Source organism: Lathyrus oleraceus, chromosome 4 (assembly GCF_024323335.1).
Source record: "Lathyrus oleraceus cultivar Zhongwan6 chromosome 4, CAAS_Psat_ZW6_1.0, whole genome shotgun sequence".
Taxonomy (NCBI): domain Eukaryota; kingdom Viridiplantae; phylum Streptophyta; class Magnoliopsida; order Fabales; family Fabaceae; genus Lathyrus; species Lathyrus oleraceus.
Genome location: NC_066582.1, coordinates 85,274,212 through 85,295,728, shown reverse-complemented (window position 1 = coordinate 85,295,728; position 21,517 = coordinate 85,274,212). Strand labels below are relative to the sequence as shown.

Below are 21,517 nucleotides of genomic sequence, written 5' to 3'. Positions count from 1 at the left end.
AATTACACGTGAACAGTACCACACCCTTCATCATTTTCACTTAAAATCATTTTTTAAACTCAATGGCAATGGTAGAAAATCCATACAATGCACCATTTTTGAATTTTGCAATTTCCCTCCAAAAAAGGCATGGATATGCAAGTGATTATGTGATGAGATTTTATGTAATGTGATGTATGATTTGGAAATTAGAAGTCAAAAGGAGAATATTGCAAAAAGAAACACTCATTTTGGAGCTTTGAATCAAAAGATATGGCCATTTGAAGTCCCGTGCATATTTGGCAATGATTTAATCATATATCCTCAACCACACGTTAGAAATCCATGATCTTGGACATTTTGGAAATGGGAGAGAAAGATCTACAACTTTCATGTTCAACAAAATTTCATTTTAAGCCTTCTTGATGATGTAATATTAAGTTGAAGTTGGTCCAAAATCTTTCCATTTTTGGAAAGTTAAAATTATGGGTCACTTTTTATTTTTGGAAATTCTTGACCTGACTTCAAATTCTCCAATGTGAGTGTTTGAAATGTCAAATGAGACTTGTTTGAACATGAATGAAGTATTTCTAACCACTTCCCACCTCCAAATCCACAGTTGACTTTGCAGTTGACTTTCTAGGCTTCCAGTTGACCTAGCAAATGTTCTGATGAGATTCAAGCCTCTACCACTTGGGATTTTGATTCAAAATGATAACATGGCTCATATGAACTCTTGATAATGTTTATGGGGTCCAAATTCTCAAGAATGGCCACCATCTACTGCTCAATGACTGCCTTTGACTGCCTTGACTGTTGATTGCTTTATCTGCAAGACAAGGGTTAGATGACATATTTTTGTACTTTTAGTTAGTGATAAAAAGAAATGCAATGATATACAAATGCAAAATATGCTTGGTGATCAAGAACCACTCTCAAAAAAGATAACCAACCCACAGGGAAGGAAGCAAGGTGCACTATAATCCTTGAGGCAATGAAATGATATGATATGATGCCATGAGGGATCTTAGGGGCAAAATTGGGGTCTTACACATGGCATATCAAAAGTTCACCATATGTGCGAGAGTCATACATCAAGTCTGATATAAATCACATACAATTCTCCAGAAACAGAAAGAAAATACAAACAAGTGAATTCCGTCAACAGGCCTGACGGTAATCCAACACAAATGATAACAAGAGGCTACGCTGAAGAAGGCCCCACAGAAGGCTCCGCATCATCTACCATCTTGGTAAACTTCACAGCAAACCTGGGTTCGGTGTTCTCCTGCTGCAATCTTCCTATCTCCTTTTGGTGAATCTTCATCTGTCGAAAATAATGATCTCTCTCAGCAATGTAGTGATCTCTCTCGGCAATGATCTTCGCGTTTTCCGCTTCCTTAATCTTCAGCTTTGCCTCCCACTCGGCGATAAGGGTTATGACTCTGTTGTCCCTCTGATCCCTCACAAGGATTTTTCTCCTCTTCTTATCTTCGATGACCTTCGAAGCTCTAGCCAACCTCTCCTTGGTGACGTCATGCTCCTTCGTGGATGACTCCAAAGCTTGGCTGACCTTGCGGTAATAAGCGGTGTCTATCTCAAAGCGCTTCACCACAAGAGCATGCCTCTTATCCTGGTCTTCCATTTTCCCTTTGATCTCCTGATTAGCCATCTGAATTCTAGCAACACTCATCTCCAACTCAGTCTTCTCTGCTCGCAGCTGATCTCTGGCTTTCTTCATCTCAAGGAACTCTTCCATGCTAACAGAAGAATGTGGCCCCTCAATCACTGGACACCAAGGATCACCTCCAGGAAATGGTAGATGTGTGAGATCAATCCTCTTCCCAAGCCAATCATCAAACGGAGGAAAAGACCTGTTGTTAACCTTGCCAAAAGGAACCTTGCCCTTTCTCTGAATGTCACGCCACTCATCAGACACTTGCCTCAACTTTGTCTGATTGCCCTCAATTGGGAAGTAGAAAGACTCCTGAATCTCTCGTCCAAGAGGAGGACCCTCCACAGCAAACCCCATCTGTCTCCTAAGAAGCACCAGGTTGTAATTAATGCAACCTTGAACTCCTATAAGAGGCACATTGGGAAGACTCCCACAACTGTAAATGAAATCCTGTCCAGCCATACCATTGTGAGTCCAAGCTATGTCATTGGCTCGCAAACCCATCAACCTGACTGACCACTTGACAGTAGGGTCAAGAAAAGCAAAGGCACCTCTGGAAGGCAAATACCCCATGAACCATTTGTACAACAGCTGAGCACAACATCAGACCAATCCCCCACGCCGCTTCTCGTTCCGATTATGGACCGAGTAATAAACATCCCTAACCAGAGTAGGAATAGGATTGCTCTGTATAAACAACCGGATGGCATTAATGTCCACAAAGTTCTTCTGGTTAGGAAACATGATGATTCCATAGATGCTCACAACAATCAAAGCACAGACGGCCCTCCAATTACCCACAACAACATGCTCCTTGGCTCTAGCCTCCAAGAAACTCAGATGAAAACCAGGTAACTTTCCCTTCTCTTTCAAACCCCCCTTAGTCATCTCTGGGCTCAAATAAAGAGCACAAGAAATCTCCACAATATCAGGTTCCCCCTTGGTGACATAGAAAGGAATCTGATCTCTGATCTCAATACCCAGGAAGCTGGCATAGTCCTCCATCAAAGGCCCCAATAAGTAATCTGGGAACACGAAGCATCTCAAACCCGGGTCATAAAACTGGAGAAGAGTATGGATGGTGCTCCTATCACTGTCTGTGAGCCTGAAAACCAACTTCAGAATACCACCGTATGCCTCACGGAACATCCCCACACGGTCAGGCGTAATCAGTGCTATCATATCTCTCAGCACACCAATCTATGGGTCAAAGAAGTTGTAGACAAGATCGTCCTTCAAACCGGTCCTCATGTTTGGAACAAAGAAGTCTCTCAACCAAGATCTCGATCAAGAATGTCCCCTGCATATGGATAAACATGTGTTAGATGCAGATAAATGCAAAATGTGAATGATGCTGATGTATGAATGCAATGCACTGTGCCATCCTCCAAGTCATCTGATCATCAACTGTACAGAAGCCCCGATCTCTGAACTGATCACAACCATCTGAGGTACCGAGTAACCACAAATCCAACTCAGGGTTCCGAAATAAACGGAACGGAAGGATACATCATCATCATCACCATCATCACAGAGAAAACACTGAACTGATAACCACAACATCTGCATCAACCCAGGGAATCCTGAAATAAACGGATCCCTACTGATAAATACCGCGGACAGCACTCCGGCGTCTCAGATATAAATATCCATAAATCCGACTTATAAATAGGACTCTGATCAATAGCTGAACCATTAGTCACCATCAAAGTCACCATCAGACCATGCATCTGTAAGAATCAACCCTCCCCTCACAGGTGAATTCTAATCAGGTCATCCTAAGGCGGATAATGGTCTCGACAATCGGGCAAATATACTCAACGGGTTTGCCCTTTCGGGTGTGCCGTTGCAGCTCTCTTAAAATCGTCTAAACCAAAGATCCGGGAAAGATCGGTCACCGAAGTCAATAGCTCAGATGAAGTGACTCAGCCAAAGTGGATACTCCACAAAGGAAGAGCTCCTTCAAAAGAACCTCGTTCGGCTTGTGGTATGTCACGTCGCTAAAAACATGTTGACCTAACATGAAAGGCGACATGAGACCACACTAATCCTAGGTGTATACTCGGGCCGGGGTTTTAGCCCCAGTCAGAACACCCACCCCTAATCAGAGGAACCACTTGTACAGAAGACAGCACAATGATAGTATGATGCATGCAAACATTTATGCAAATATATACACAACATAATAATCATAAGTGCAATAAATAGAGCAACACAAGCAACCTAAACTATCCTAGAGAACGCTAGGAGTGACTCGCTTAGGGAAGATGGACCAGCAAGAGGTCAACTTCAGTAGTCCCCAGTGGAGTCGCCAGCTGTCGCATCCGCGAAAAACAACCGGCGGGAAAACAAAACAAATAGAGCCGCCACCGTGCGTTATTTATCCCAAAAGAGGGAAAGGGAACGCTCAAAGTAAACCTGGAAAAGACATGGTCTCGCGACCAGAGAGAGATGGGATCGGGAGTCGGTTATGCGAAGGGAAGGTATTAGCACCCCTACGCATCCGTCGTACTCGACGGGATCCATGCTCAGAAAGATAGAATAAGGTTGCTCAAACTGCTCAAAGAATGCACACACGCTGGAATAAAACACAGATGGAAAGAGAGGGGAACGGGCTTGCTAGGATATCGCATCCTATGCCTACGTATCTCATCTGGAATGAGAATCAGAGCTATCGTAGTTCGGCTCACGCACGCCGAAACAAAACACACGCACAGACGATGAGACGTCAGAACAAACACACAAACACAAACTGGAAACCGAATGCCAATCGCTGGACTTACATCAGACTCCAAACAAACAAACACACACCGGAAACCAACTGCCAATCGTTGGACTTACGTCAGACTCCAAACAAACAAGAGGTTAACCGGACGCTGAGTCGTCAAAAGCAACAAAAAAGTTGAACAAACAAGCTAACAGGGAGTCTGGTACTCGAGCCTGCTAGCTGTCAAGCAAACACACACAAAAAGAAAAAGGGTGCCCGGAGAGATCTCGCACGATCTCCTGCCTACATACCTCATCTGGTATGAGGATCAGGGCGACGTAGTTCCCCTTAACAGGGAAAGAACTTCTAACCTAACCAGAGACTGGGAAATGACAAACTAGAAGGGAGCCTGACTCGAGCCTAATAGTTATCATGTAATCCCCAATGGTCCTAGGTTGAGGTTTCTATCTAACTTGCACAGGGAGCAAGCTATCCTAAACAGCACAGGCAAAGTCATACAAGCACAAAAAGCAAGCACACACACTATATGCACACAATTGGGCTCATACAAGGTTAGACTGTGAGGCACAAGCCAACTGGAATCGGGTGTAGTTAGCTCTTAACCCTAACATTGAGAGTTAGGGTGAAGCAGATGAAATGGGAAGTGAGGGTAAGACCTCACAGCTCTTATCCCTGGCCTGGGAGAGCTTCAGACAAATGAAAGGGTGGGAGTTCAGAAAGTAGGAACTCTTCTCCACATATGACTGACACAACAAAGATCTTGGGTTAATATCCACAATGCATCAACACAAGGTGTGTGAGCAAAGTGAATGACACACTGAGTAGCAGGAGATGGATTACATATCTCTTTTATCTGCCAATTGCCTCTTAAGAGGTCTTTCCCTGCTTGGCACAAAAGATAAACAATCACAAGCATTGCCTCTTAAGGAGGACTTCAGACAGGTGCCTGCCCACATAACAGGACAGGTCTTCCAGACTACATAAAGTCAGAGAATTATACCTAGGTTAAGCAACCCACAAGCTAGCAAAGCAAGTTCAAAAGAACTCAAAGCAACTTAGGTACCTAAAAAAATCTAAACCAATCAGTTTACAATTCAAACAAGCAGACAGACAACAGTCAATCACACAGACAGACAAAGCATCATGCAACAATATGCAAGGCACAAGCCAATAGGCACAACACAAATGACTTGGCATCAACCTACAAAACAACATAAGGTTAGCCAACATCAATTAACTAATCAATCCAAATGAGTGAACCACTTCAACCATGGTAATGTGCTTCTTAACCTGAAATCCACAATCCAAACAGTGAGTTCAAACCACTAGGTCAAAGCCTAGGGTCAAAAGAGGGTCAAACATTCAAAACAGAACATGAATTTTAACATGAATCAACTTCATTCAATCAAGAACACATTCCGAAAGGTCCCATATCAATATCATTAACCAAAAGCATTTCATGAACCAAATATGGCAAGGTATGCAAATTGTGACCACATTGTGACATCAGAAGCAATAAATGCACATTAAATAAAAAATGATTCAAATAATCTTGGCAGAATTCATGAGTAAACAGGACATACAACATGATCATCACACAAAAAATTAGAGGCATTGGACATCATTAAGCATGGCAATCACATAGCATAAGTCAAGACAAGCACAACAAGCACGTGTGAGACACAAATTGTCACACCAAGTTAGCATAGGCATAAATCAGGGATGGATCATGGTAAAAGCCTCAAACCAAAGCCAAAACAACACACAACATGTCTAGAAATAGTATGCAAAAATTCAGAAGCATTGGATAAGAAACAAGCATTTTATGATCAAATGAAGTTCAAGGCAATTTTAAAGCTCAAATGTGACCATCCAAAATGAAAAATCTCAATTAAATCAGAAATGATCCAAATAATTCCAACAAAATTCATGCGCAATCACAACATCTATAATATGCATCACACAAAAAATCAGGGCAATTGAATATCAATTGGCATGGCAAACACATCATTCAAGTTGAACATCACAAGGTGTGACACAAATTGTCACACCCACTTAGCATGATCATAAAACAGAAATGGTAAGTGATAAAAACACCAAATCAACACCAAAATGTCAAGCAATGTGTCTAGTTATAGCATGCAAAATTTCACATTCATTGGATCAAAGACCAGCATTTCACAAAGGATATAGCATGGCAAGGTCAAATATGGATACATGTTCAATCATCCTAGCACCAAAAAATATCCAGCCAAGCACAATTTTGGAAAAAATGATCAAGAAATAGTAGACAAAGCAAGGAGCAAGTAGGAAAAAATTGGGATCAAATTGATGCATTTTTCTATTTTTTATGATTTTATGAAGTTGGAGAAAAAATAAAAAAAAACATGTGAAGCAAGCATATGAAATAAGGAGGGAAAGTGGAAAATATGTGAAGCGTTTGAAAATAATGTTGCAACGAGGAATCGAAGCCAGGTGCAATTCAAATGTGGCGCGCGGTGAAACGACGTCGTTTCATACTCAAACCCTAGCGCCAAAGCAAAGGCAACAGAAAACATTGCCATAAGGATCCAAAAACGTAGCCTAAGCAAATCTGCAGCTAACCTAAAATATCCGCAGCAAAAACTGCAGGCATTCTGGAAACGTGAAGAACATATGAAGGTCGAAGATGAAGATCATGAAGATCTTCATCTGGATTTTCCAGAAAAAACCAAAGTGTCCAGAAATTAACATTGAGCATACCAATCAATTCCTCATGCAACGCACATTCAAGATCCATAATCATTTTAACATAAAACAACAAGACAAGCACGGATCGAAGACATTAAGAATCATGCATGAAACTTCAAACTAACCTATCTCAGTCAATTTTGCACGAAATCTCATGGTTCAAAGCTCATAATAATCAGCATAACAAGATCAACAACAATAGCATAATAGATTTCAAAATTAGGAGATTCGATTCATGACCTCTTGAAGAGCAGATCTGGAATTTGCTTGGATTCGGGCTTTGTAATGGCTTCAATACTCCTCTATGATGCTTATGTAAGTAATTGGAGAAGAAAATGGAGCTCAATTGCACACGATCTCACCAAAATCTGAATTCACCATTGTTGCTTCAAGCTTGGAGAATGCTTCAATCTTGCACTGTTTTCTTCAATTCCACGTGTAAACCTTCTCATGAACTCTTCAAGAACAAGAATTAATCAAGAAAAAATGCTTGGATGTGAAGAATTTGCAAGAAAAGTTTGAGAGAAAATTTTGAGAGTTTTAGATCTAGATCTGAAAATGGTGTTGTTAAACTGAAAAACAGTTAGGGTTTTAGCTTATATAGGCTGTGCTAATCACTCTTTTAATCATGCTTAAGCAAATGTTAATGAGATTAACAAAAATGAGGTGTATGTGCAAATGTGATTTTCACCCTTATGCATGGAAATGCATGTATGAACAGTACACGAAATTGGCTCATTTCCACTTAAAAATCCATTTTGGAGCCAATGGCAATGGTGAAATGTTCAAATGGTGCACACAATTTTAATTTTAATTTTTCCCTCCAAAAAGCCAATGAATTATCAAATGCTCATATGAATATAATGCATGTCATGTAATGCATGGTTTGGAAAGTAGAGGTTAAAAGAAGAACAATGCAAAAAGAGCCATCCAATTTGGAGCTTTGGTTGAGAAGTTATGCCCATTTGAATCTTCAAGTACACCTTGCCATGATTTGATCATATCTCTTCAACCACACATGAGAAATTTATGATCTTGGACTTTTTGGAAATGGGAGAGAAAGATCTACAACTTTCATGTTCAACAAAATTTCATTTGAAGCTTTCTTGATGATGTAATTTGAAGTTGAAGCTAGGTTAAAACCTTTCCATTTTGGGCAAATTCAAATTATAGGTCAATTTCTATTTTTAGAAAGTTTTGACCTGACTTTAAATTCTTCAATGTTGATGTTTGAAATGTCAAATGAGACTTGTTTGAACATGAATGAAGTATTTCTAGCCACTTCCCACCTCCAAATCCACAGTTGACTTTCTGTTGACTTGATCATGCATAGATGATTTTGAGCCTCAACCACTTGATGAAATGGCACCAAAATGAAACCCTAGCTTATACAAGCTCAATAAAATCACATGAATATCTCCATCTCAATAAAGACCTCCTCTCCTTAAAAAACCCTGGCTGGTAGAATGCAACTGATTAGGGTTGACCAGAGGTCAAAACCCTAATCCCAAGGAATCTGATCAGGAATAATGAACCATGATGATGATGGTGTACCATTTCAACTAAGATAATACCCAACCTTCTTGAGGAACCAAAAAAACCCTAATTGAAGCACAAACCTCAAATGATTAGTGATCAATTCATGAGACCCTCAGGCTTGAATCTTTTAACCCCTCTATCTTCTGATAAAGACCTAGGAAGATGACTTGCTTATTTCACATGATATGCAAAGATGTAATGCCTAAAGTCCTAAATATGAGATGCAATATGCTAAGCTAGTCCCAAGAGAGGAGGGAAAATTTTGAGGTGTTACAATATGTGAAGTTTTTATTTAACTTCCAAGTGTGTGAGTGTGCTGCCACTCTGAGTGTATTAGCTAGGTTAATTTCCTGCTAGATGTGAGATTTCCGCTGCTATGAACTCTGTTGTGAGACCAAAGTGTTTTAGACAAAAATTTGCCAAAGGGGGAGTTTGTAGATGTTTAATTGGCTGCATTGTATGGTGACTATTATATCTTAATTTGTCTAAAACATTCTCATAGAAAGTTATCCTTTAAGTGTTTTAAACTTGGAACTTCAACATAATCCTTTTTGTGTAAAACTTAACTCATTATTCACTGACACATTAATAACTTCAAAACCTCACTTTAATGACTCTTGACTAATTTAATCATCAAAGTGTTTAATGGCACTTCACCCTATTTCTTAAGAAATTGTTGTTTTTAAAATTAAACTAACTCATAAGTTATTGATCTTAGGTATGACCTAATAAAAGGTTTTTTATATGATACAAAATGAATATTCTTCCAAGTCTCTTGTTCTCTGATTCAATTCTAACATAAGAATGATATAATTAGTGATAACACCATCCTTAATAATTCACACATCACAAAGCCAGCTATACAAGTGAATCATCATCATTGTCATCATCTCAAAATGTTTCTAAAAATCATCTGCATCATCATGGCCTTCCACCACCGAACAAAAGGATTCCTTGACCGTCATCTTTACTTGGGACCAGATGTCTAGAAACCTTTTTATGGACTTGTTAAAAAGTGTACAAAAGTAATGATACACTAGATTTTAGAATGGAGAATAAATTTTTTTTATTAAGAACAAAAATGGTGAGCTCCATTTGGATTTAGCTAAAAACGTACTTCTCGAAAGCCTGTGACTAACAATTCCTCCTCATGCTACTTTTAAAGATGCTCCCAATTTCATTTCTTGAAGTTCTCTAATGAATTAAATTAAGAGATTTCGATAACAAGTCTTTCCTTAGTTTCCATCAAAAAGTTGAATATCCCTCAAAATAATTGTGATAATATATAGTCTTCACGGTCGAGTTTGAGGTGGATTCCTTTTTTATTACAATTAAATCATTAAGGTAGTGGCTGAGAAAACACATTCACCTTGCATGGATATATTTTTTCCCATCATTATTATTATTTTGAGACTTATTATTTTTAGGTTGTCCGATCTCAACTGAATTTCACCAAAAAACTAAATAACAATGATGTGTCAAGGTCTCATAACAAACATATTTCATAAGAGTCGCTGGACGAAACCACCATCAAGGAAATCAAGTCGAAACAATGGATATAGTCTTTCATTTATAGACACAAGGAGATCGCTCAATTTTAAATTGTTTGTCATGAGCTTGAAATGGGTGCCATGACTTAATTCAAAGGTATAAAATACACGTGTGTCAGTTCTTTGACATAGTTCTTCCTTTGTTTCATAGCTCATGTTCCTAGTTCATAGAGATAGTAATGTTAGTGGAGATTTGAGAGCTATATATCATGAAAAAAAACAAAGACATTAATAAGTTAATAGATATGTTCAACAGCGGGGCCGTCTTGGGTTATGGAGCATATGTATTAAAAGCTAGTGATAAAGTGAAGTAAAGCATTTAAGAGGATAAGAATATTAAAATATTTAGTGTCATGGATAATTTAATGAATACATATTAGGAATAGGTAGTGTGAAAAATTTAATGTTAAGGTTATGCCGTATACACATATCATATACACGTATTATCACTATTATTTGTAAAGATTTATTAACAAGTCGCTTTGGCTGAGTGGTTAAGGCGTGTGCCTACTAAGTACATGGGGTTTCCCTGCGAGAATCCGAATCTCTTCGGCGACGTTGTTTTTTTAGCTAATATATCACTAGAAATATATTATCTCACCACCTTACATTTTTAACAAACTAAAATAAAATATGGTTGAACTATTTACGTCCAAAGCCACATACTAGTAACTTTTCCATGTATTTTAAAATTGAGATAAGAAAGTTTGGTCCTTAGTAGTGTCATCATTACCAGAGAACTTATAGAAAACCATTGCTATTGGGAAAACATTAATAATATGATAACTAACTAAACATGCAATATGTTTTCCTAATCCTTGAGATCAATAACAAGCCATCTCACGCCCATAAAGGATGCCTAAGGAGTGTCAATGAGTTGGCCAAGATGGTATGATGGCTATTATATCTTAATATGTCTACAACATTCTCATAGAAAGTTATCCTTTAAGTGTTTTAAACGTGGAACTTTAACAACATAATCCTTTTTGTATAAAACTTAACTCATTATTCACTGACACATTAACAACTTCAAAACCTCACTTTAATGACTCTTGACTAACTTAATCGTCAAAGTGTTTAATGACTCATCACCCTATTTCTCAAGAAATTGTTGTTTTTAAAATTAAACTAACTCATAAGTTATTGATCTTATGTATGACCTAATAAAAGGTTTTTTTATATGATACATAATGAATATTCTTCCAAGTCTCTTGTTCTCTGATTCAATTCTAACATAAGAATGATATAATTAGTGATAACACCATCCTTAATAATTCACACATCACAAAGCCAACTATACAAGTGAATCATCATCATTGTCATCATCTCAAAATGTTTCTAAAAATCATCTGCATCATCATGGCCTTCCACCACCGAACAAAAGGATTCCTTGACCGTCATCTTTACTTGGGACCAGATGTCTAGAAACCTTTTTATGGACTTGTTAAAAACTGTACAAAAGTAATGATACACTAGATTTTAGAATGGAGAATAACTTTCTTTTATTAAGAACAAAAATGGTGAGCTCCATTTGGATTTAGCTAAGAACCTACTTATCGTAAGCCTGTGACTAACAATTTCTCCTCATGCTACTTTTAAAGATGCTCCCAATTTCATTTCATGAAATTCTCTAATGAACTAAATCAAGAGATTTCGATAACAAGTCTTTCCTAAGTTTCGAACCAAAAGCTGAATATCCCTCAAAACAATTGTAATAACATGTAGTCTTCACGGTCGAGTTTGAGGTGGATTCCTTTTTTATTACAATTAAATCATTAAGGTAGTGGCTGAGAAAACACATTCACCTTGCATGGATATATTTTTTCCCATCATTATTATTATTTTGAGACTTATTATTTTTAGGTTGTCCGATCTCAACTGAATTTCACCAAAAAAATAAATTACAATGATGTGTCAAGGTCTCATAACAAACATATTTCATAAGAGTCGCTGGACGAAACCACCATCAAGGAAATCAAGTCGAAACAATGGATATAGTCTTTCATTTATAGACACAAGGGGATCGCTCAATTTTAAATTGTTTGTCATGAGCTTGAAATGGGTGTCATGACTTAATTCAAAGGTATAAAATACACGTGTGTCAGTTCTTTGACATAGTTCTTCCTTTGTTTCATAGCCCACATTACTAGATCATAGAGATAGTAATGTTAGTGGAGATTTGAGAGCTATATATCATGAAAAAAAAACAAAGACATCAATAAGTTAATAGAGATGTTCAACAGAGGGGCCGTCTTGGGTTATGGAGCATATGTATTAAAAGCTAGTGATAAAGTGAAGTAAAGCATTTAAGAGGATAAGAATATTAAAATATTTAGTGTCATGGATAATTTAATGAATACATATTAGGAATAGGTAGTGTGAAAAATTTAATGTTAAGGTTATGTCGTATACACATCTCATATACACATATTATCACTATTATTTGTAAAAATTTATTAACAAGTCGCTTTGGCCAAGTGGTTAAGGCGTGTGCCTGCTCAGTACATGGGGTTTCCCCGCGAGAGTTTGAATCTCTCAGGCGACGTTGTTGTTTTAGCTAATATATCACTAGAAATATATTATATCACCACCTTACGTTTTTAACAAACTAAAATAAAATATGGTTGAACTATTTACGTCCAAAGCCACATACTAGTAACTTTTCCATGTATTTTAAAATTGAGATAAGAAATTTTGGTCCTTAGTAGTGTCAACATTACCAGAGAACTTATAGAAAACCATTGCTATTGGGAAAACATTAATAATATGATAACTAACTAAACATGCAATATATTTTCCTAATCCTTAAGATCAATAACAAGCCATCTCACGCCCATAAAGGATGCCTAAGGAGTGTCAATGAGTTGCCCAAGATGGTATGATGGCTATTATATCTTAATTTGTCTACAACATTCTCATAGAAAGTTATCCTTTAAGTGTTTTAAACTTGGAACTTTAACAACATAATCCTTTTTGTATAAAACTTAACTCATTATTCACTGACACATTAATAACTTCAAAACCTCACTTTAATGACTCTTGACTAACTTAATCGTCAAAGTGTTTAATGGCACATCACCCTATTTCTCAAGAAATTGTTGTTTTTAAAATTAAACTAACTCATAAGTTATTGATCTTAGATATGACCTAATAAAAGGTTTTTTTATATGATACATAATGAATATTCTTCCAAGTCTCTTATTCTCTGATTCAATTCTAACATAAGAATGATATAATTAGTGATAACACCATCCTTAATAATTCACACATCACAAAGCCAACTATACAAGTGAATCATCATCATTGTCATCATCTCAAAATGTTTCTAAAAATCATCTGCATCATCATGGCCTTCCACCACCGAACAAAAGGATTCCTTGACCGTCATCTTTACTTGGGACCAGATGTCTAGAAACCTTTTTATGGACTTGTTAAAAAGTGTACAAAAGTAATGGTACACTAGATTTTAGAATGGAGAATAACTTTCTTTTATTAAGAACAAAAATGGTGAGCTCCATTTGGATTTAGCTAAAAACCTACTTCTCGTAAGCCTATGACTAACAATTCCTCCTCATGCTACTTTTAAAGATGCTCCCAGTTTCATTTCATGAAATTCTCTAATGAATTAAATCAAGAGATTTCGATAACAAGTCTTTCCTTAGTTTCCATCCAAAAGCTGAATATCCCTCAAAATAATTGTGATAACATGTAGTCTTCACGGTCGAGTTTGAGGTGGATTCCTTTTTTATTACAATTAAATCATTAAGGTAGTGGCTGAGAAAACACATTCACCTTGCATGGATATATTTTTTCCCATCATTATTATTATTATTTTGAGACTTGTTATTTTTAGGTTGTCCGATCTCAACTGAATTTCACCAAAAAAATAAATAACAATGATGTGTCAAGGTCTCATAACAAACATATTTCATAAGAGTCGTTGGACGAAACCACCATCAAGGAAATCAAGTCGAAACAATGGATATAGTCTTTCATTTATAGACACAAGGGGATCGCTCAATTTTAAATTGTTTGTCATGAGCTTGAAATGGGTGTCATGACTTAATTCAAAGGCATAAAATACACGTGTGTCAGTTCTTTGACATAGTTCTTTCTTTGTTTCATAGCCCACATTACTAGATCATAGAGATAGTAATGTTAGTGGAGATTTGAGAGCTATATATCATGAAAAAAAAACAAAGACATCAATAAGTTAATAGAGATGTTCAACAGAGGGGCCGTCTTGGGTTATGGAGCATATGTATTAAAAGCTAGTGATAAAGTGAAGTAAAGCATTTAAGAGGATAAGAATATTAAAATATTTAGTGTCATGGATAATTTAATGAATACATATTAGGAATAGGTAGTGTGAAAAATTTAATGTTAAGGTTATGTCGTATACACATCTCATATGCACATATTATCACTATTATTTGTAAAAATTTATTAACAAGTCGCTTTGGCCGAGTGGTTAAGGCGTGTGCCTGCTAAGTACATGGGGTTTCCCCGCGAGAGTTCGAATCTCTCAGGCGACGTTGTTGTTTTAGCTAATATATCACTAGAAAAATATTATATCACCACCTTACATTTTTAACAAACTAAAATAAAATATGGTTGAACTATTTACGTCCAAAGCCACATACTAGTAACTTTTCCATGTATTTTAAAATTGAGATAAGAAATTTTGGTCCTTAGTAGTGTCAACATTACCAGAGAACTTATAGAAAACCATTGCTATTGGGAAAACATTAATAATATGATAACTAACTAAACATGCAATATGTTTTCCTAATCCTTGAGATCAATAACAAGCCATCTCACGCCCATAAAGGATGCCTAAGGAGTGTCAATGAGTTGGCCAAGATGGTATGATGGCTATTATATCTTAATTTGTCTACAACATTCTCATAGAAAGTTATCCTTTAAGTGTTTTAAACTTGGAACTTTAACAACATAATCCTTTTTGTATAAAACTTAACTCATTATTCACTGACACATTAACAACTTCAAAACCTCACTTTAATGACTCTTGACTAACTTAATCGTCAAAGTGTTTAATGACACATCACCCTATTTCTCAAGAAATTGTTGTTTTTAAAATTAAACTAACTCATAAGTTATTGATCTTATGTATGACCTAATAAAAGGTTTTTTTATATGATACAAAATGAATATTCATCCAAGTCTCTTGTTCTCTGATTCAATTCTAACATAAGAATGATATAATTAGTGATAACACCATCCTTAATAATTCACACATCACAAAGCTAGCTATACAAGTGAATCATCATCATTGTCATCATCTCAAAATGTTTCTAAAAATCATCTGCATCATCATGGCCTTCCACCACCGAACAAAAGGATTCCTTGACCGTCATCTTTACTTGGGACCAGATGTCTAGAAACCTTTTTATGGACTTGTTAAAAAGTGTACAAAAGTAATGATACACTAGATTTTAAAATGGAGAATAACTTTCTTTTATTAAGAACAAAAATGGTGAGCTCCATTTGGATTTAGCTAAAAACCTACTTCTCGTAAGCCTGTGACTAACAATTCCTCCTCATGCTACTTTTAAAGATGCTCCCAATTTCATTTCATGAAATTCTCTAATGAACTAAATCAAGAGATTTCGATAACAAGTCTTTCCTAAGTTTCCATCCAAAAGCTGAATATCCCTCAAAACAATTGTGATAACATGTAGTCTTCACGGTCGAGTTTGAGGTGGATTCCTTTTTTATTACAATTAAATCATTAAGGTAGTGGCTGAGAAAACACATTTACCTTGCATGGATATATTTTTCCCCATCATTATTATTATTTTGAGACTTATTATTTTTAGGTTGTCCGATCTCAACTGAATTTCACCAAAAAAATAAATTACAATGATGTGTCGAGGTCTCATAACAAACATATTTCATAAGAGTCGCTGGACGAAACCACCATCAAGGAAATCAAGTCGAAACAATGGATATAGTCTTTCATTTATAGACACAAGGGGATCGCTCAATTTTAAATTGTTTGTCATGAGCTTGAAATGGGTGTCATGACTTAATTCAAAGGTACAAAATACACGTGTGTCAGTTCTTTGACATAGTTCTTCCTTTGTTTCATAGCCCACATTACTAGATCATAGAGATAGTAATGTTATGGAGATTTGAGAGCTATATATCATGAAAAAAAAACAAAGACATCAATAAGTTGATAGAGATGTTCAACAGAGGGGCCGTCTTGGGTTATGGAGCATATGTATTAAAAGCTAGTGATAAAGTGAAGTAAAGCATTTAAGAGGATAAGAATATTAAAATATTTAGTGTCATGGATAATTTAATGAATACATATTAGGAATAGGTAGTGTGAAAAATTTAATGTTAAGGTTATGTCGTATACACATCTCATATACACATATTATCACTATTATTTGTAAAAATTATTAACAAGTCGCTTTGGCCGAGTGGTTAAGGCGTGTGCCTGCTAAGTACATGGGGTTTCCCCGCGAGAGTTCGAATCTCTCAGGCGACGTTGTTGTTTTAGCTAATATATCACTAGAAAAATATTATATCACCACCTTACGTTTTAACAAACTAAAATAAAATATGGTTGAACTATTTACGTCCAAAGCCACATACTAGTAACTTTTCCATGTATTTTAAAATTGAGATAAGAAATTTTGGTCCTTAGTAGTGTCAACATTACCAGAGAACTTATAGAAAACCATTGCTATTGGGAAAACATTAATAATATGATAACTAACTAAACATGCAATATATTTCCTAATCCTTAAGATCAATAACAAGCCATCTCACGCCCATAAAGGATGCCTAAGGAGTGTCAATGAGTTGCCCAAGATGGTATGATGGCTATTATATCTTAATTTGTCTACAACATTCTCATAGAAAGTTATCCTTTAAGTGTTTTAAACTTGGAACTTTAACAACATAATCCTTTTTGTATAAAACTTAACTCATTATTCACTAACACATTAATAACTTCAAAACCTCACTTTAATGACTCTTGACTAACTTAATCGTCAAAGTGTTTAATGGCACATCACCCTATTTCTCAAGAAATTGTTGTTTTTAAAATTAAACTAACTCATAAGTTATTGATCTTAGATATGACCTAATAAAAGGTTTTTTTATATGATACATAATGAATATTCTTCCAAGTCACTTATTCTCTGATTCAATTCTAACATAAGAATGATATAATTAGTGATAACACCATCCTTAATAATTCACACATCACAAAGCCAACTATACAAGTGAATCATCATCATTGTCATCATCTCAAAATGTTTCTAAAAATCATCTGCATCATCATGGCCTTCCACCACCGAACAAAAGGATTCCTTGACCGTCATCTTTACTTGGGACCAGATGTCTAGAAACCTTTTTATGGACTTGTTAAAAACTGTACAAAAGTAATGATACACTAGATTTTAGAATGGAGAATAACTTTCTTTTATTAAGAACAAAAATGGTGAGCTCCATTTGGATTTAGCTAAAAACCTACTTCTCGTAAGCCTGTGACTAACAATTCCTCCTCATGCTACTTTTAAAGATGCTCCCAATTTCATTTCATGAAATTCTCTAATGAACTAAATCAAGAGATTTCGATAACAAGTCTTTCCTAAGTTTCCATCCAAAAGCTGAATATCCCTCAAAACAATTGTGATAACATGTAGTCTTCACGGTCGAGTTTGAGGTGGATTCCTTTTTTATTACAATTAAATCATTAAGGTAGTGGCTGAGAAAACACATTCACCTTGCATGGATATATTTTTTCCCATCATTATTATTATTTTGAGACTTATTATTTTTAGGTTGTCCGATCTGAACTGAATTTCACCTAAAAAATAAATTACAATGATGTGTCAAGGTCTCATAACAAACATATTTCATAAGAGTCGTTGGACGAAACCACCATCAAGGAAATCAATTCGAAACAATGGATATAGTCTTTCATTTATAGACACAAGGGGATCGCTCAATTTTAAATTGTTCGTCATGAGCTTGAAATGGGTGTCATGACTTAATTCAAAGGTATAAAATACACGTGTGTCAGTTCTTTGACATAGTTCTTCCTTTGTTTCATAGCCCACATTACTAGATCATAGAGATAGTAATGTTAGTGGAGATTTGAGAGCTATATATCATGAAAAAAAAAACAAAGACATCAATAAGTTGATAGAGATGTTCAACAGAGGGGCCGTCTTGGGTTATGGAGCATATGTATTAAAAGCTAGTGATAAAGTGAAGTAAAGCATTTAAGAGGATAAGAATATTAAAATATTTAGTGTCATGGATAATTTAATGAATACATATTAGGAATAGGTAGTGTGAAAAATTTAATGTTAAGGTTATGTCGTATACACATCTCATATACACATATTATCACTATTATTTGTAAAAATCTATTAACAAGTCGCTTTGGCCGAGTGGTTAAGGCGTGTGCCTGCTAAGTACATGGGGTTTCCCCGCGAGAGTTCGAATCTCTCAGGCGACGTTGTTGTTTTAGCTAATATATCACTAGAAAAATATTATATCACCACCTTACGTTTTTAACAAACTAAAATAAAATATGGTTGAACTATTTACGTCCAAAGCCACATACTAGTAACTTTTCCATGTATTTTAAAATTGAGATAAGAAATTTTGGTCCTTAGTAGTGTCAACATTACCAGAGAACTTATAGAAAACCATTGCTATTGGGAAAACATTAATAATATGATAACTAACTAAACATGCAATATATTTTCCTAATCCTTAAGATCAATAACAAGCCATCTCACGCCCATAAAGGATGCCTAAGGAGTGTCAATGAGTTGCCCAAGATGGTATGATGGCTATTATATCTTAATTTGTCTACAACATTCTCATAGAAAGTTATCCTTTAAGTGTTTTAAACTTGGAACTTTAACAACATAATCCTTTTTGTATAAAACTTAACTCATTATTCACTGACACATTAATAACTTCAAAACCTCACTTTAATGACTCTTGACTAACTTAATCGTCAAAGTGTTTAATGGCACATCACCCTATTTCTCAAGAAATTGTTGTTTTTAAAATTAAACTAACTCATAAGTTATTGATCTTAGATATGACCTAATAAAAGGTTTTTTTATATGATACATAATGAATATTCTTCCAAGTCTTTGTTCTCTGATTCAATTCTAACATAAGAATGATATAATTAGTGATAACACCATCCTTAATAATTCACACATCACAAAGCCAACTATACAAGTGAATCATCATCATTGTCATCATCTCAAAATGTTTCTAAAAATCATCTGCATCATCATGGCCTTCCACCACCGAACAAAAGGATTCCTTGACCGTCATCTTTACTTGGGACCAGATGTCTAGAAACCTTTTTATGGACTTGTTAAAAACTGTACAAAAGTAATGATACACTAGATTTTAGAATGGAGAATAACTTTCTTTTATTAAGAACAAAAATGGTGAGCTCCATTTGGATTTAGCTAAAAACCTACTTCTCGTAAGCCTGTGACTAACAATTCCTCCTCATGCTACTTTTAAAGATGCTCCCAATTTCATTTCATGAAATTCTCTAATGAACTAAATCAAGAGATTTCGATAACAAGTCTTTCCTAAGTTTCCATCCAAAAGCTGAATATCCCTCAAAACAATTGTGATAACATGTAGTCTTCACGGTCGAGTTTGAGGTGGATTCCTTTTTTATTACAATTAAATCATTAAGGTAGTGGCTGAGAAAACACATTCACCTTGCATGGATATATTTTTCCCATCATTATTATTATTTTGAGACTTATTATTTTTAGGTTGTCCGATCTCAACTGAATTTCACCTAAAAAATAAATTACAATGATGTGTCAAGGTCTCATAACAAACATATTTCATAAGAGTCGTTGGACGAAACCACCATCAAGGAAATCAAGTCGAAACAATGGATATAGTCTTTCATTTATAGACACAAGGGGATCGCTCAATTTTAAATTGTTCGTCATGAGCTTGAAATGGGTGTCATGACTTAATTCAAAGGTATAAAATACACGTGTGTCAGTTCTTTGACATAGTTCTTCCTTTGTTTCATAGCCCACATTACTAGATCATAGAGATAGTAATGTTAGTGGAGATTTGAGAGCTATATATCATGAAAAAAAAACAAAGACATCAATAAGTTGATAGAGATGTTCAACAGAGGGGCCGTCTTGGGTTATGGAGCATATGTATTAAAAGCTAGTGATAAAGTGAAGTAAAGCATTTAAGAGGATAAGAATATTAAAATATTTAGTGTCATGGATAATTTAATGAATACATATTAGGAATAGGTAGTGTGAAAAATTTAATGTTAAGGTTATGTCGTATACACATCTCATATACACATATTATCACTATTATTTGTAAAAATTTATTAACAAGTCGCTTTGGCCGAGTGGTTAAGGCGTGTGCCTGCTAAGTACATGGGGTTTCCCCGCGAGAGTTCGAATCTCTCAGGCGACGTTGTTGTTTTAGCTAATATATCACTAGAAAATATTATATCACCACCTTACGTTTTTAACAAACTAAAATAAAATATGGTTGAACTATTTACGTCCAAAGCCACATACTAGTAACTTTTCCATGTATTTTAAAATTGAGATAAGAAATTTTGGTCCTTAGTAGTGTCAACATTACCAGAGAACTTATAGAAAACCATTGCTATTGGGAAAACATTAATAATATGATAACTAACTAAACATGCAATATATTTTCCTAATCCTTAAGATCAATAACAAGCCATCTCACGCCCATAAAGGATGCCTAAGGAGTGTCAATGAGTTGCCCAAGATGGTATGATGGCTATTATATCTTAATTTGTCTACAACATTCTCATAGAAAGTTATCCTTTAAGTGTTTTAAACTTGGAACTTTAACAACATAATCCTTTTTGTATAAAACTTAACTCATTATTCACTGACACATTAATAACTTCAAAACCTCACTTTAATGACTCTTGACTAACTTAATCGTCAAAGTGTTTAATGGCACATCACCCTATTTCTCAAGAAATTGTTGTTTTTAAAATTAAACTAACTCATAAGTTATTGATCTTAGATATGACCTAATAAAAGGTTTTTTATATGATACATAATGAATATTCTTCCAAGTCTCTTGTTCTCTGATTCAATTCTAACATAAGAATGATATAATTAGTGATAACACCATCCTTAATAATTCACACATCACAAAGCCAACTATACAAGTGAATCATCATCATTGTCATCATCTCAAAATGTTTCTAAAAATCATCTGCATCATCATGGCCTTCCACCACCGAACAAAAGG

General features: G+C 35.5%; 5 non-coding genes across 5 annotated transcripts; all 5 read left to right on the top strand.

Annotated features, from left to right (window-relative positions):
- The first annotated feature begins 12,664 nt into the window (after window positions 1-12,664).
- Window positions 12,665-12,746, top strand: TRNAS-GCU (transfer RNA serine (anticodon GCU)). The gene has a single exon. It is a non-coding gene; the product is annotated as a tRNA-Ser (tRNA).
- Window positions 12,747-14,654: 1,908 nt separating this feature from the next.
- TRNAS-GCU (transfer RNA serine (anticodon GCU)) lies at window positions 14,655-14,736 on the top strand. Its single transcript has one exon. It is a non-coding gene; the product is annotated as a tRNA-Ser (tRNA).
- Window positions 14,737-16,639: 1,903 nt separating this feature from the next.
- Window positions 16,640-16,721, top strand: TRNAS-GCU (transfer RNA serine (anticodon GCU)). The gene has a single exon. It is a non-coding gene; the product is annotated as a tRNA-Ser (tRNA).
- A 1,904-nt stretch (window positions 16,722-18,625) lies between these two features.
- On the top strand, window positions 18,626-18,707 carry TRNAS-GCU (transfer RNA serine (anticodon GCU)). The gene has a single exon. It is a non-coding gene; the product is annotated as a tRNA-Ser (tRNA).
- A 1,903-nt stretch (window positions 18,708-20,610) lies between these two features.
- TRNAS-GCU (transfer RNA serine (anticodon GCU)) lies at window positions 20,611-20,692 on the top strand. Its single transcript has one exon. It is a non-coding gene; the product is annotated as a tRNA-Ser (tRNA).
- Window positions 20,693-21,517: the final 825 nt, after the last annotated feature.